General features: G+C 44.0%; 1 pseudogene; it reads right to left on the minus strand.

Moving 5' to 3' along the window:
- Nucleotides 1-16,803: 16,803 nt before the first annotated feature.
- LOC120942189 lies at nt 16,804-16,907 on the minus strand (annotated as a pseudogene).
- Between the last annotated feature and the right edge of the window lie 426 nt (nt 16,908-17,333).

The raw sequence follows: 17,333 nt of genomic DNA on the forward strand, positions 1-17,333 counted from the left end.
GAGGACAACGGTCTGAAGGACAGCCGATTGTCATTCTGACAACTCGGCTGAATGTCATGTTCAAAAAATGTTTTGGGGTGAACCCCCGCTTTAACCGATGAAGCTGACTGATGGTCTGTCACGCCTACACACCATAGGTTAAATAACTGATTGAGTCAGAACGCGGTGACGTAAAACACAACGACGTGCTGAAAAAAACTAAGTTCAATGCTTCCAAGCATGCGTCGACTTGATTCTGAGCATGCGTGTATTTTTAACTTAAATTTTAAAGCAAGTTGGCTTTTTTTTTAACCGAAGGTTAAATAACCGATGGGGCCCACACACGATCAGTTTTGACCGATGAAAACGGTCCATCAGACCGTTTTCCTCTGGTTAACCGATTGTGTGTACGAGTCCTAAGTGGTTAAAGGGTATTATTACAATTAGATGGGTTTTTTTCTGAGCCAAGAGATTGTTACAGAATGTTCTGAGTCAAATAATGCACAATAACAATTCATAGACAGTTATATTGCTGTTCATCATACACTGGCATGGGAATATATGAAATAGGAATATAAAAATTTGCTAAGAAAAATGACACATCACACATATTATTACTTGCACAAATTAAGTGCTTTAAGCATTATAATTATTGTAATAGGCTGTGTTCAAGGGAGCAAGTCATATACAATCAGCGAACACATATTTCAATGTACTATTTGCCATATTTACCTTAAAGTGATTTACCTTTATGTGACTTTTACATTTTATTTGCTTGCTCTTTCATACTTTAGTTTTGGAAAAAAAATTGAGATTTGCACATTGACCTTAATAGAATAAATTTGCTATTACTGTCATTATTGCTTATGGCTTATGGCTATGGGTTGTAAAGGTAAACATTTTTTTCCCTAAATAGCTTTCTTTACCTTAGTGCAGTCCTCCTTCACTTACCTCATCCTTTGATTTTGCTTTTAAATGTCCTTATTTCTTCTGAGAAATCCTCACTTCCTGTTCTTCTGTCTGTAACTCCACACAGTAATGCAAGGCTTTCTCCCTGGTGTGGAGTGTCGTGCTCGCCCCCTCCCTTGAGGGGTGAGAAGGAGAGTCAGGACGCTCTCTACGTTGCAGATAGAGAAAGAAGCTGTGTGTTAGTTGGCGTCCTGACTCTCCTGCTCACCCCTCCCCCCTCAAGGGAGGGGGCGAGCACAACACTCCACACCAGGGAGAAAGCCTTGCATTACTGTGTGGAGTTACAGACAGAAGAACAGGAAGTGAGGATTTCTCAGAAGAAATAAGGACATTTAAAAGCAAAATCGAAGGGTGAGGTAAGTGAAGGGAGCTATTTAGGGATTTTTTTTTTTACCTTTACAACCCCTTTAACAACTAATAAAGCAGCTTATTGGCCATAGAGGGAGTGTATTGATATACTAAACATGGTATTAAACACCAAAACCAAAAATGGTTATATTGCAGCTTGGACGTGGTGTCTACATTAGTTATCCTTTTTTTGTTTCTCTTGTTTTTCATCTAATGATCCAGCCAGTAAGTCTGTTATTTTTAACATTCTATAACAGACAAAGTCTAACAAAAGTGTCAGTTAGAGGGTTGAGACAAACAATTTATCACTAACAGGGATTTTAGTTGGGGATCAGCATTAATTTGGTAGCCACGTCCATCTAAATCTGATAGTGCATCTAACACTATCTAACACAGACTGACAATAATGCTGTCCTAAAGTGTCTCTGTAGCTCCTGCAGGGGAGTGGAGATACCTTAAGCCCTGGTTCACACTGCCGCAACTTGTCTTGTCGTGCCCGTTTGGTGCGACTTCAACACGACTCGCATTGTCTTCTGTTAACCAGTTGCTGCCTGCCCACCGTCAAATGACGGTGTGGCGCTTGTTCTGAGTGGACATCATATGATGGCGCACCAGAACGGCCTCTCTTGGACGCCTGTGTTGCTAGAGCTTGGCACTACCCGGATCTCTGTAAAGAGCCTCTGACGCGGCTCTTTAACCATGTGAACAGCTGTGTCCAATCAATCACAGCCAGTCACATGTAAATGCGGAAATGCCATAAATCGACTCTCCCTGCCTCACACCAACAGAGTGTGTGGCGAGGAGAGACGATCAGCGGCATTTCCCCGCAGGGAGAACAAAGAAGGTTATCAGTGCCCTGATTACAGTAAAGCTGCAGCAGTCGATCAGTGGCAATGAGTGCCATCAATCAGTGCCTATGAGTGCCACCAATCAGTGCCCATCAGTGACACAAATCTATATCCATTACTAGTGCCAGTCAGTGCTGTCTTTTAGTGCCCATCAGTGACTACTCATCAGTGCTGTCCGTCAATTCCCATCAGTGCTGCCCATCAGTGGCCCCATCAGTGCCACCCATCAGCGCCCATCAGAGCTGCCTATCCATGCTTCCTGTCAGTGTCGACTATCAGTGCCTATCATTGCTCATCAGTGCCACATATCAGTGCCCCCTAAACTGTCTTTTTTTCTTTCTTTTTTTTGTAAAAAAGAAAAAACACAGCAGTGATTTAATACCACCAAAAGAAAGCTCTATATTTAGGTGAACAAAATGATAAAAAATTTATTTGGGTACATGGTTGCATGACCATGTAATTGTCATTTAAAGTCGAGAGCGATGAAAGCTGAAAAATGGCCTGGGCAGGAAGGTGGTGAAAGTGCCCTTCATTGAGGTGGTTAAAGAAGTCGTATGCAAGTCGCGATGAAGTCACACAGTGATGTCGGATTCAAAGTAGCAGCAGCGCGAACTAGGGCTTAGACAGGAAGTGTTGCTGGCCAGATCACCAAGTGAATATAAAGGAAAAAATCATAATAAAGAAACAAAATGCAGCCACCACATTAAGACCTAGTTCACACATATTGCGTTTGAAAGACCACTGTGCAAATACTGTGTGACATATCAGTCAGAAAAAGGTTTAGGGCCAGATTCACGTACAGGTTACCCCGGCCTATCTATTGATACGCCACATAAGTTACAAGATGCGCCGTCGTATCTATGTGCGGTATTCTTGGACGTAGATACGCCTGAAATCTGGCTTCAGCCGACCGACGTAAGTCTTAGTAAGCCGTCGTATCTTGGGTGCATATTTATGCTGGACGCTAGGGGCGCTTCCGTAGATTTACGCGTTGAATATGTAAATTAGGTAAATACACCGATTCACGAACGTACTTGCGCCCGCTATGCTGTTTATGTTAGGCTTACGTCCGGCGTAAAGTTACCCCTGCTATATGAGGCGCAGCCAATGCAGTATGGATGTCGGAACAAGCGTATCTTTTTAGGTCGTTTACGTAAGTCGTACGTGAATGGGGATGTGCGTAGGTTACGTTCACGTCACAGGCATTGAGCCGGCGTATCTTAGGGAGTAAATTCGACGTGATACTGAGCATGCGCGCACATGCGCCGTACGATCGGCGCTTCATTTGCATGGGGTCACGGATCATTTTAATAAAACACGCCCACCTCTTCCACATTTGAATTACGCTGGCTTACGTCGGCCAATTTACGCTACGCCGCCGCAACTTTCGGAGCAAGTGCTTTGTGAATACATCACTTGCCTGTCTAAGTTGTGGAGGCGTAGTGTAAATAGGATACGCTACACCCGCAGAAATATACGCTCTCCTACGTGAATCTGGCCCTTAGTCTTTAAGTGGTTAAACTGCCCTCATTTACAGACCTACATTCATTCCTTTAAACTAAAAAAACAGAAGATACAATGTTTCTCTTTATTTCAGCCTAATCATGTTGTGATAAAACTTGGCAGGCTGCCTGCCTTAGGATACACATGGATGTTACAATACTGCAGTTACTGTGGTGATAGTATTAAAGCAATGGATAGAGCTGGTGTGATGGACATGAAAATAAAATGAATATTTTATTCTATTTTACTTAGTGTTAGAATCACTTAAATTTTGCCAAATGTTGCTTTTCTTATATTCTTATATATTGTTTTATATTCCTTTATTTCTTGATCGATATATGGTATAATACATATGTATGTGAGTGTATTAGAACATTATTTTCCTTGATAAGATTTGTCAGATATGTTTGTTTAAAGTATATTTCAACTTGGATGGACATATAAAAGGATAAAGGAGAGTTCAGCTTCCATTTTCTCCTTCTGCTTATCTTTTAAATGTGTCCTCCGGCCCTTCCCCCTACTGCATTCCTGAATGGCTTCACTTCAAAACCCCCCCCCCCCTGTCTTTGCTTTACTGAGAGAACTTTTATGCCACAAGGGCAAGAAGAACGTGGAACAGGAAAAGACCCTTATATGGACTGACCTATGAGAGCTTCATGCCAAGGACAAACCACACAGGGGGTAGGGTGAGTGGGAGTAAAATGTATAATGTGAACCTATCAAATGTGCTTGTGTGTGTGATGTCATAATGTTTATAAAAGGACAAATAAATGGGTTTGGCCTTCCTGTTGAGCCAAGCTGAAAGGTGAGCAAGATGTAGATTCTTTGTCTGATCTATAAATCTCACCTTATTAATTTGAATCAAACGGCAGAATGGGTTAGCCCTGAGGTTGTATCAGGGCCTCATCCACATCATTTGTATTATTTCTCATCAGCCGGTAGCCAAAGCAAGAATATTAGGAAAGGAAATCCGACTGGTTGCTAAACACATGAGGCCCTCTATGACTCTCTCTATCCATTTACCATACATTCCTTAATACAGTAAGATCTCAGCACTTACCCAAAGTGATTCCACAGAATAACAGGGGACTGGCTCTGCCTGTGTAATCTGTCTGCATGGTTGACGTGAGTTATGTTAACCTTTGCCAGATGATCAACTTTATATAAAACGCCAGGAGTGCAGATGCAAATGAGCTCAGTAAAGTCAAGTGCCTGTGACTAAATTGCAGGCTTGTGTACTTCATTAACTCAAGCTCTCGGAAGATGTTTGAGGCAGAAGGATGCTACCGTATCTTTTTGCTTGAAGAAGAAATTAAGTTTAAAATGTGATTGGTTCTCTGTGAGCAAACAGAGCTACTGATCAATTATATATGGTGCAGGCTGTGGGTAAAATGTTAAAGAACACCACTACGGGCTGAATATATGTACAAATTACAATGTAATTTAAATCAGATCTATAGACAGATATAGAATACCCGTACGAAATGTAATTTAAATGGACTGTCATTAAATTGAAATCTGTCTTTTTATTTGCCTTGAGAAATCCCATGTACTGAAAGACTAATGCGGCGTACACACGATCAGAATTTCCGACAACAAATGTTTAATGGGAGCTTGTTGTCGCAAATTCTGACCGTGTATAGGCTCCATCAGACATTTGCTGTCGGAATTTCAACAAAAATTTGAGAGCTGGTTCTCAAATTTTCCAACAAGTCTTGTCGGAAATTCCGATCGTGTGTACACAACTCAGACGCACAAAATTCCATGCATGCTCGGAAACAAGCAGAAGAGCCGCACTGCCTATTGAACTTCATTTTTCCCGGCTCTTCATACGTCTTGTATGTCACCGCGTTCTTTACGTTCGGAATTTTCGACAACATTTGTGTGACCGTGTGTATGCAAGACAAGTTTGAGCCAACATCCATCTGAAAAAAATCCACGGTTTTGTTGTCGGAATCTCCGATCGGCATTAGTCTATTAGATAGAGAGGGCATCACTGTAAGCCAGGGGTGCCCAACCTTTTGATGAGCTAGGGCCACTATGCGACTTGGTAACTGGTCGTGGGCCACAATGAGCGGAGTGGGTTGGATGGCAGCCCACTCTACTTCTTTTTGTGGATCAGATTGGAGGTAGGCGTGCGTAAAAGTCCATTTACATCTGCTACTCCTTAGAGGTGAATGGAGGGTCCAATTGGGTCGGACTGACCGTGTCAAAGGGGCCTATGGCTCAGTGCATGTAACCCTCAGGTGCACTGCTCTGCACCTGCGGATCAGTTTGAAAGCAGCCCAGTTACCACTGCAGAACAGATATGCCCATATATACACTGTGGGCCAGATTCACGTACGATCGCAGATCTTTGTGCGGGCGTATCTGATTTACGTTACGCCTCCGCAACTTAGACGGGCAAGTGCTGTATTCTCAAAGCACTTGCTCCGTAAGTTGCGGTGGCGTAGTGTAAATCTGCCGGTGTAAGCCCGCCTAATTCAAATTTGGAACAGGGGGCCGTGTTTTATGTAAATGTTGTGTGACCCGACGTGATTGACGTTTTTCACGAACGGCGCATGCGCCGTCCGTGGAAATCTTCCAGTGTGCATTGCTCCTAATACGCTGCAAGGACGTATTGGTTTTGACGTGAACGTAAATTACGTCCAGCCCCATTCACGGACGAGTTACGAAAACGACGTAAAATTTTCAAATTTCGTCGCGGGAACGACGCCCATACTTAACATTGGTACGCCGCACTTACGCCACCATATAGCAGGGGTAACTATACGCCGGGAAAAGCCTAACGTAAACGGCGTAAATGTACTGCGTCGGCCGGGCGTACGTTCGTAAATTTGCGTATCTAGCTAATTTGCATACTCAACGCGGAATTCGACGGAAGCGGCACCTAGCGGCCAGCGTAAATATCCATTTATGATACGATGGTGTAACACAGTTATGCCAGTCGGATCTACGGGAAATCTATGCGTAACTGATTCTAAGAATCAGGCGCATAGATACGACCGCGCAACTCAGAGATACGACGGCGTATCTGGAGATACGCCGTCGTATCTCGTTTAAGAATCTGGCCCTGTGATTTTAGTAGTAAACTTACCTTTAGTAACAGTACTCTATTCTATTCCATCCCAGAGCAGGAGGTCGCAGGCCACATCAAAGGGCTCCGTGGGCCACATATGGTCCCCGGGCCACTGGTTGGGCACCACTGCTGTAAGCCTATCCAGCTCTACTTCATAGGGCAGGTCTGTTAGTCTAACACAGATCCCTTATGTAAAGAAGGAAAGTGATAGCCTCATCAGTGTGTGGCTGTTATACTATCTAGTTTCTGGATCATATCTTTATTGCTTTATCTTCAGTACAAAAAAGAGGAGGCCATGGTCATATAGCCAAGTAAAGGAAATGCATTGGGGAAGCATCACTAAACTCTTCACCAACACTCAATGGCTTTCCTGCACCGTTCTGCTGTGAAGAATGATTTGAGAGTAACCTCCTTTTTGGTGCTCTGCAATTACAGTTAATGATGCTGTAGGGTAGCCAAGGTGTGGCTGGTAACCAGTACAGCCTTCTTTATGCTGGAACATCTGTTACTAAGCCACTGGCTAGACTATCAAATGAAATGATGAGATGTTTTATATGTCCAACATTAAAAATGACAATTATACTGACATTCAGCAGGAAGAAGCCAAGCAGTAGAGTATGTTATTTGAAATCTGAAACAGAAATGTTGAGTTCTGCTATTCAATATTTGATAGATTTCAATATTTTATACATTTCTCTCTGGCCAATCCATAATGTATGTAGAAACTGCAGACTTCATCTTCAATATTGTGCACTAAGGTATAATGTTCCATAAAATGAATAAATATCTTTTAACCAAAACTGTATGTAGTTTAATGTTAGGGGTTTCCTCTGCCAGGTGGGCTGTAGTCCTAATGATTACATTGAAACTTTTCAGCATTTTGCACTATATCCCATGGTGTGTTTGGTAGCAGATAAAAAAAAGGGTAGCCAGCAAAGTTCTTTTTTCAGGGAGTTGAGAAGAGGAGCTTTCTGTGAGCAGACATGTATCTAAGCTAAGGGTCATGGACAGTGCATAACTCGACTTGTACCAGCAAAATCCCTGCCATTCAGCCTAAGCACCCCTAAGGGTGCACAATGTACTAGGAACTTGGGGCCAGATTCACATAGAATTGCGGCCGTGTAACGTAACCCGTTTACGTTACACCGCCGCAAGTTTTCAGTGTTAGTGCCCGATCCACAAAGCACTTACCTGTAAACTTGCGGCGGTGTATCGTAAACACGTCCGGCGCAAGCCCGCCCAATTCAAATGGGGCGGGTACCATTTAAATTAGGCGCGCTCCCGCGCCGGATGTACTGCGCATGTCCGTTCGCAATTTTCTCGACATGCTTTGCGCAAAATGACGGCGGCGCGTCATGTATGTGAATCGCGACATGCGTAACGTACTTACGCCGGGAAAAAAAATTCAAAAGCGACGCGGGAACGACGGGCATACTTTAACATGGTGGAGTAATTTTACACCATGTTAAAGTACCCCTAATTTTGCAACGGGAAACTAAGACTTGCGCCGACGTAACAACAGGAAAAACCTTTGTGGATCGCCGTAACTGCTAATTTGCATACCCGACGCTGGAATACGACGCAAACTTCACCCAGCGACGGCCGAGGTACTGCATCCTAAGATCCGACGGTGTAAGTCAATTACACCTGTCGGATCTTAGGGCTATCTATGCTGAACTGATTCTATGAATCAGCCGCATAGATAGAACAACAGATACGACGGTGTATCAGGAGATACGCCGTCATATCTGTTCTGTGAATCTGGCCCTTGGTTGTGTGGAACATCTTTTGCTTAAAGTATTATTGTTAACTTCATCTAGGTTTCAGAATCTGGATCCTTAGGGCCCTTTCACACGGGCGGACGAACGGTCCGTTTTTTACAAGTCCGTTTACGGACTCACAATGCATCCCTATGGGATTGTGGACGTTAGCGGATGAGCATCCGATAACGTCCGTAAAGATCCGCCTCCGCAAAGATCCGCTTTTTCAGATGGAAGAAAACCCTAATTTTCTTCCGTCTGGCGGAACGGATCGGATGAATACGGACACACGGTCCGTATTCATCCGATTCCCCATAGGGGAAGTCTCTGCACAGTGTGCGGGGACTGCCCTGTCCGCCGACAGCTCAGCTGGGATTTACGGATGATCCCCGCTGAGCAGACGGACACACACGGGGCGGATCAATACGGATCCGCTCCGTGTGAAAGAGCCCTAACTGAGAGTTTCTGAGCCACCTGAAGCTCTGGGTAGCAGCTCGCATGATTATTGATCAGTCTTCATTGATACCCAGTTTTCAGCTGAACTCCTTGGCCCGGATTCAGATACAATTGCGTATCTATCGGCGGGCGTAACGTATCTCAGATACATTATGCCGCCGTAACTTAGGGCGCAAGTTCCGTATTCAGAAAGAACTTGCGCCCTAAGTTACGGCGGCGTAGTGTAAATGTATTGGCGTAAGCCCGCCTAATTCAAATGTGGATGATGTGGGCATGTTTTATTTAAATTACTTGTGACCCTTCGTATTTGAGGTTTTTTACGAACGGCGAACGTTTCCAAGTGCGCATGCTCCAAATTACGCCGCAAACTGTCAATGCTTTCGATGTGAACGTAACTTACGTACAGCCCTATTCGCGAAAGACTTACGTAAACGACGTAAAATACGACGCTGTTCGTGTGTTTCCGACGTCCCGACTTACCCCTGCTTTCTGAGGGATAACTTTACGCCGGAAAAAGCCTTACACAAACGACGTAAAAAAAATGCGCCGGGCGGACGTACGTTTCTGAATCGGCGTATCTACCTAATTTGCATATTCCTTTGCGTAAATCTACGGAAGCGCCATCTAGCGGCCAGCGTAAATACGCAGCCTAAGATACGACGGTGTAAGAGACTTACGCCGGTGGGATCTTAGGGAAATCTATGCGTAACTGATTCTACGAATCAGGTGCATAGATACGACCCCACACACTCAGAGTTACGACGGCATATCCGGAGATACGCCGTCGTAACTCGTCTCTGAATCCGGGCCCTTGCTCCTTCACTGAATTCTCAATTTAAACCCTGCCTCTGGATTCATGTTTGCAAGATTTTTGTGCTTATGTCAGCATCTTGCTTCTTGTTCCTGCTGCTATAAAGCATCCTTATCACTGCTTGTGCACCGGCCCTACTGATTCCATGGACACTCTTATCACTCTCGACTTTAAACCTGATACATTTGGCTACTAATTTCAGCTTGATAAGCAGCTACACTCCTGCTTGCGGCTACATTGCTACTGCCTGCTCCTGTACCGAACCTGGTAATACCCACAAACCTGCCTGCTGTTTCAGGTACTGGACTCTAAACCTGATCCTAGATCATGACAATAGTGTAGGTGGCTATTGACAATTTGTCCTTCCTATAGGGACATGGCCCCTATTCTCCATGCAGGACACCGGACACATTTATTTTAATGGGGTTTTTATTTTTGGAAGCACATGATTAGAGCCTGAGGCTCTAATTGGCCTCAAAAAGAGAGGTCTCGGGGCGCAGAGTACCTCATTAATTTACTCAAGTAAAGGTTGACATCAATTCTTTTAGCAACATTTTTAGTAATTTTTTTATCTGTTTCAGAGACACAATAGGAAGTATATGGAGTGCTCTCCAATGTAAGGGAAAATACTCTCTTATATAATTGTATTCTCAATGAATTCCACTGGCAACTATAACATTTTAGATTCCCCATCACTTTCTGTCCGGTATAAATGGAGAAATATAGAAGGTGAATATACCCAATGAGAAAACAGACAGCAACAAAAATCAGGGGCAAGTATCTAACCCTTTCCTTCTTTAAACCCGAAAACAACCAAAAATATTACATACTGTATATACTCGAGTACAAGCCAACTTTTTTAGCACATTTTTTGTGTGCCGAAGAACCCCCCCTCGGCTTATACTCAAGTGTCCCACTGTGTCATGCAGTCAGTCTGCGGCCGTCTAGTGTAACAAAGCCCCGCCTCCTCCTCATCCTCGTCCGTGATAGACGGAACACTGAACACTGACTCACTGCTGGGAATCTGGGAAACTTTCATGGACAAGGACAAGGAGGAGGCAGGGCTTTGTTACACTGGACGGCCGCCGACTACAGTTAAGACTGCATGACACAGCGGACACAGCGGGAGATCAGGTACATGAGACATGCAGATGGGCACAGTGAGGCATGCAGATGGGCACAGTGAGGCTGCAGATGGGCACAGTGAGGCATGCAGATGGGCACAGTGAGGCTGCAGATAGGCACAGTGAGGCTGCAAATGGGCACAGTGAGGCTGCAAATGGGCACAGTGAGGCTGCAAATGGGCACAGTGAGGCTGCAGATGGGCACAATGAAGCTGCAAATGGGCACAGAGAGGCTGCAGATGGGCAGAGTGAGGCATAATCATTCTGCAAAGGCTGCAGATGGGAATTGTTGACCCTGTTTTCCACTTACAGTAGCTGCTGCATTTACCAGTCTAGGCTTATACTAAAGTCAAAAAGTTTTCCCAGTTTTTTGTTGTAAAATTAAGTGTCTCGGCTTATATTCGGGTCGGCTTATATTCGAGTATATACAGAGGGCCATATTCTTAGATATCTCTGGCGGCATACCGTATGTCCTTTACGTTACTCCGCCGCAAGTTTAACTGGCAAGTGCCTGATTCCCAAACCACTTACCTGTAAACTTGCGGCGGCGTAGTGTAAAGTCCACCCGCGCAAGCACTCCTAATTCAAATGATCCTGGTAGGGGGCGTGGATCATTTAAATTAGGCGCGCTCCCGCGCCGATTGTAATGCGCATGCTCCGTCGGGTAAATTACCCGACGTGCATTGCGCTAAATGATGTCTCACGGACGTCATTTGTTTTGACGGTAACGTAAATGGTGTCCATCGCCATTCACGGACGACTTACGCAAACGACGTTAAATTTTCAAATTTCGACGCGGGAACGACTGCCATACTTAACATTGAGTATGCCACCTAGGGGGCATCTTTATCTTTACGCCGCGTATCGCTTACGGAAACGACGTAAAATCACTATGACGGGCAAGCGTACGTTAGAGAATCAGTGTCACTAGTCATTTGCATACTCTACGCTGACCGCAAGGAAACGCCACCTATCGGTCAGCGTAGATATTGCAGCCTAAGATACAACGGCGCAGGCCGTCGTATTTTAGGCATGTTTAAGTGTATCTCAGTTTGAGAATACACTTAAACATAGGACGGCCTTAGAATCGGACTTACGTCGGCGTATCTCTGATACGCCGGTGTAAATTCGTTGAGAATATGGCCCAGTATCTATAAACTTTAAGTTGCAAAGTGTCTAATTGTTACTCTCCTGGTCTACTGACTTCCCAGAGTATCCATGCACACCCCCTGAGGTACACCGTGTAGCCATTTAAAAAGAAGCACTAAGACTAAGTGAGAATATAATAAGTAGGTTGGGGATGAACATGAGTTTGACTTGAACCCAGTCTGTTTGCTGTTCCGCAAACAAGTAAACAAACTGGCCAGATTTTTCTAGGTAACCCACCCACGCAAACCTTCGGCTGATGCAGACAGAATTCAAATTTTAAACAACCTGGTGGGAATCCCAAGTGATGTCATCGACCAAATATGGTCACTTAGAGGTTGGTTTACTAAAACTAGAGAGTGCAAAATCTGGTGTATCTATGTATGGTAACCAATTAACTAATTTTAGCTTGGTCAGTTAAGCTTTGACAAAAAAAAATAAAAAATAAACTGGAAGCTAAATACAGAATTGCACCAGATTTTGCACTCTCCAGTTTTAGTAAATCAACCCTTTAGTATAACTTACCCCTAGATAAGTCAAGTATTTTTATTTATTTTTTATCAAATAAAAACATTCGTTTTCGGGTGGCGTACTGCTTATTTTAGGCAGCAGACAGAAAAGGCAGCTAGAGAAAGATAGAGGAGTTAGCAACTGGTATTTCAGCTGGAGCAAGGAAATGGCATTCCTCAGTAAAACAAAAATGTAAGAAATTACATTTACCGTTGGCAAAAAACAGGGTCCCCCCCAGGAGCTCCCCGCAAAGGCAACCTCCTCAAATGACAACAGGGTGCCATGCTGAAAGCCCCTAATACAGTAAAACCTTGGTTTGAGAGTAACTTGGTTTGAGAGCGTTTATGCAAGACAAGCACAATGTTTTAATAACTTTTGACTTGATATACAAGCAATGTCTTGATATAAGAGTAGCGTCATGTCACATCTGAGTATAGAAGAGAAGAGAGGTGCCTCTAAGTGAAGCAATATGGTTACATTTAATGAAGGTACAACATTTAGCAACATATTGTGACACTAAGAGGCCCCTCTCTTCTCTGTTATACTCTGTAGCTCCTGTTGGATTTTACTTCTAATCCCCTTGTGGAGGCTTCCATTTGTGGATGGACATTTTATGGTTACACAACCTGGTCACATTGGTATAATCTTTTTATATGGACTATAAACAGAAGGACTTATGAATAAATGGTTGTGGAACAAATTATTTGAGTTTCCATTATTTCTCATGGGGAAATTTGCTTTGATATACAAGTGCTTTGGATTACAAGCATGTTTCTGGAGCGAATTCTGCTCACAATCCAAGGTTTTACTGTAATAAACAATGGAGAGGGGAAGGACATCTGTGGAAGATACAACCCTCTAAAAAAAGATTTTGACAAACAAGGGCAAAAAAAATTAAAATTTGCCCTTATTCAAGATGGCCGCCACAACATCAGGTCAGACCGCGCATGCGCTGCCGGTGGCACTAGGACCTATGCAGCCCGCCCGCCTCAGCCTGGCCCATGGAGCCAGCTCCAGACGTCTGCGCATGTGCAGAGCAGGCAGAAAGGCGCTGAGGGACTCAGAAAAGCCGGCACGAGGTGCGCGCCGTCCACTATAGCAACCAGGAATGAAGGTACAATATCAGGAGAAGGAGAAGGTGGTGGGTGTGGAAAAAAGCAAAAAAAAGAGAGAGGAACGCAAGGAAAGAAAAGTGAGAGAGAATGGATGATAGGAGGGAGAAATGGAAGGATAAGGCTAAGTGAAAAAAGGATATAGCTGATTTCTCTGCTGTAGGTTAGAGAACATGCCAGTATATAAATGCAGATAGGAGCTCTTAGTTAAGAGACAACTGCTGTCCCAAAAGGCCCACAAAAAGGGCCTCCCTATCTTATCAGCGCATTTAGCTGCCCAAGAATAGGGACTGCACCTGGGAGAGGCTTGAACCCAGCTTGAGCTGCCGACTGCAGAGGTAAGGGATGTTCAACCACTATTTACTGACCATGAGGTATGAGGAAAAAAAGGTGAATGCTGGGAGTGCACTAATTCTTTTTTTTTATAATATTCACTGGTCTTGAGGGAGAAGCCAAGGCGGAGCTTGTCACAGGTATGCTGCCATGGAGGCACCAGGATCACCCCAGATCATTAATTAATGTTAAACAATGTTTTAAACTTTCTATACTATATAAAACATTTTTTTTTAGCTGGAGCTGGACTATCATGGGCACCTGGAGAGTGGATATCACTAGTCCAAAGTGTTACTTCATACTAAGGCCTGCATTTTATGTATACCTCCCAACATTTTGAGATGAGAATGAGGGACACTTACTAATGAACGCCCCCTGCCACACCCCCTTAAAGGATAATTAACCGAAAAAAAGGTTAATTAAATCCACAAGGGCTTTTTTTACCACTTATATTCCTTTATATTGGCTTTAAAAATGTACAAATGCAGGAATTTAGAAATTGGATGAAAGGTTTAGCACTGGGAAACACTTTTTGAAAGATAAAAAGTGCCTTGTATATACAACTTTATATAGATCAGACCAAAATGAGGGACAAATGAGGGGGAAAGAGTAGACATGTGCGTTCCCGTTCGTAACAAATGGATTTTCGTACAAATTTGTTAGTTTTCGTACATTCGTATCAATTCAAACATCCGAAAAGCTGAAAGAACCAATATACGAAAATGTCGGAATTACGAATAAGCAAAATAACGAACAAGCGAAAATGCGAACGTATGATTGGACAATCTTACTAAAATACTAAACACCAAAAAAGCAAAAGAACGAAAATTACATCTATAACGAACGATTTGCATTCCGTATTTTAAATCCTTTGTCTGTTCGTATTTTCATTCGTATATTTTCATTTGTGTGTTTTGTAAATCCGTTTCTTTGTCTGTTCGTAAATTTGTGTACTTGTATCGTTCTTTTAAACTGGGCAGTGTAGTTAGTAAATGATTACTTAATATCTTAGCCAATCAGTTTATCTCTTTTGTGCTGAGTCACATTGGACAGTATAAAGCCTCGTACACACGATCGGACTTCAAACAAACTTTTCCATGGATTTTTGTCTGAAGGGAGTTGGCCAGACTTTTAAAACCGAAAAAGTTTGTCCGATAGAGCGTACACACGGTCGGATTTTTTGGAAAACACTCATTTTGACGTTTGTTGGCAAAAAGTCCGACTGTGTGTACGGGGCTTAAGAGAAAGAATCTTAATATGGATTAACCGCGTGTTGCTATGTATTTACGAAAGTACAAAATTACGAATCCATTAAACGAAAATTATTATCTAACAAAATTACGAATTTCGAATCAACGAAAATAAATTAGACAGAATTACGAATCATTCAGTATAAACGAAAATAAAACAGTTACGAAAATACGAACGGGTCCGAATAGGAAAACTTGCGTCTTACGAAATATGAACTGGTCCGAATAGGAAAACTTGAGTTTTACGAAATTACAAATCTTTACGAATCTACAGAACAAAAAAATATGAAAATTTTTGTTGTGCACATGTCTAGGAAAGAGGGACAGAGGGACGTTGCTCCAAATCAGGGACAGTCCCTCGAAATCAGGGAGCTATGTTTTATGGCTCATTGATTGGTACCGGGGAAAAAACTGGACTGGTAACGGGGAAAAAAACATGGGAATCAATCATACCATCCCTGAGGACCCTTCATTGGCTAACCGTAAAGGATCGGGTCACTTTCAAGACCCTCTTTTTTTTTTTTTTTTGAAAAGCCTGTGGCGTGCAAAACACAACCCAAAAACTTCACCCGGTGCAGGGAAAAAGTGCACACACATAAAGAGGTGCAACAAAAACCTGTGACGGGTGCATCGTCAATAGGCCCTCCGAAGAGGGCCTTACCCTGATCCCCCGGGGCGCAAGGCTCCTGACAGGGACTGAGGTTGTCAGTGGTCCATGCAGCCGAAGCCACATGAACCCATCCAAGGCCCATGTAGCCGAAGCCAGCACGGACCCAACAGTGAGGCTCCCCCGAAGGGAGAACCCATGAGAGAAGGCGAACTAAGCCAGAAGGCCATGTCCACCTACTCCCAAGACGTTCAGGGCAGGCCCGAGGACCAGCACCCTACTTATCACACATAAAGTGCAGTGCACCAAACAAAAATAAGTGACAAACTAGACAAACACGGGTAAAAATAAAAAGAAAGTGGGGAAGAAGGAAGATGGGAGAGTGAGGTAAAGTGACCAATGTGCAATACATTGGCCGGCCCTCCGGCCAGGAAACAAAAATTCCTCTGGTCCTAGCCAAAAGGCCTGGCCCTAGAGGCAGGTGCTAAAAAAGTGTGTGTGGAGATAAGTGACCAAAAAGGTGCCACACGTTGAGTGTCCCTCACACACTCAGTGCAATGTATGGCACCCCTGGACTGCCACTCCAGGGGCACTATCTCCACAGGCTTTTCAATGGACCCTGGTCCACGGCCCGGACAGCCACGGCCCCCTCCCCACCTCAACCAGAAAGGATCAGGGGCTACCGGAGGCTCACCTCTTTCGCTCCCTACCTAATTATACCCGAGAGGTACTAGCTGCTCAGCTCAGCTTTCCCTCTCAAGGAAACTGGTAAGGCGGGTTAGGAACTGCATCAAATCCAGGCCAGAAGGCCAGGGCCCCGGCCTTCCGCTAAGATCTCATGCCTCTCCGCTCTCACCAGGAGCACCCTTCCAGATGGCTCAGACTCGACCAGTGGCCTGCCCCCAGTACTGTCGGGTAGCATGGCATAGCCCCTGCTGAAACCATCCTTCCAGGTGCCTATCACATCTTTGGATTACTTCAGCCCTCTACTAAAGAAGTGCTTCAGTGCTCCTCCGAAAACTGATAAGAACAGATACTACACTTGATCTTAGCCAAAAGGCCGAGAAGCGACTTTCAAGACCCTCTGCCTTACCCACAAATGTACACATGGAAAGGCCCCTCAATATTTATGCAAGAAAATAAAACACTACACCCCCAATCGCATTCTCCGATCAACTAACCAAAACCTCCTCCACATCCCCAAGTCCCACTACAAATCGAAGGGAGAACGAAGATTTGCAGTCCACGGACCGCGGCTATGGAACGCTCTTCCCACAAACATCTGCATGAAAGAAAACCATTGCGCTTTCAGGAAAAAAACTTACAGTAAGACCCACCTCTTCTGAAAGATAAGATCGACACCGGATGAAAAAATACGCGCCTTGAGGCGATTTAGTTCGTATTTGTAGCGCTATACAAGTTACTCACTCATTTATTGATAAAATATAGGCCGCAATGTAGAGCTAACCACAGCAGACAGAACTCCGCTTGGAGGAGA

This window comes from Rana temporaria, chromosome 5 (genome assembly GCF_905171775.1).
Source record: "Rana temporaria chromosome 5, aRanTem1.1, whole genome shotgun sequence".
NCBI lineage: Eukaryota > Metazoa > Chordata > Amphibia > Anura > Ranidae > Rana > Rana temporaria.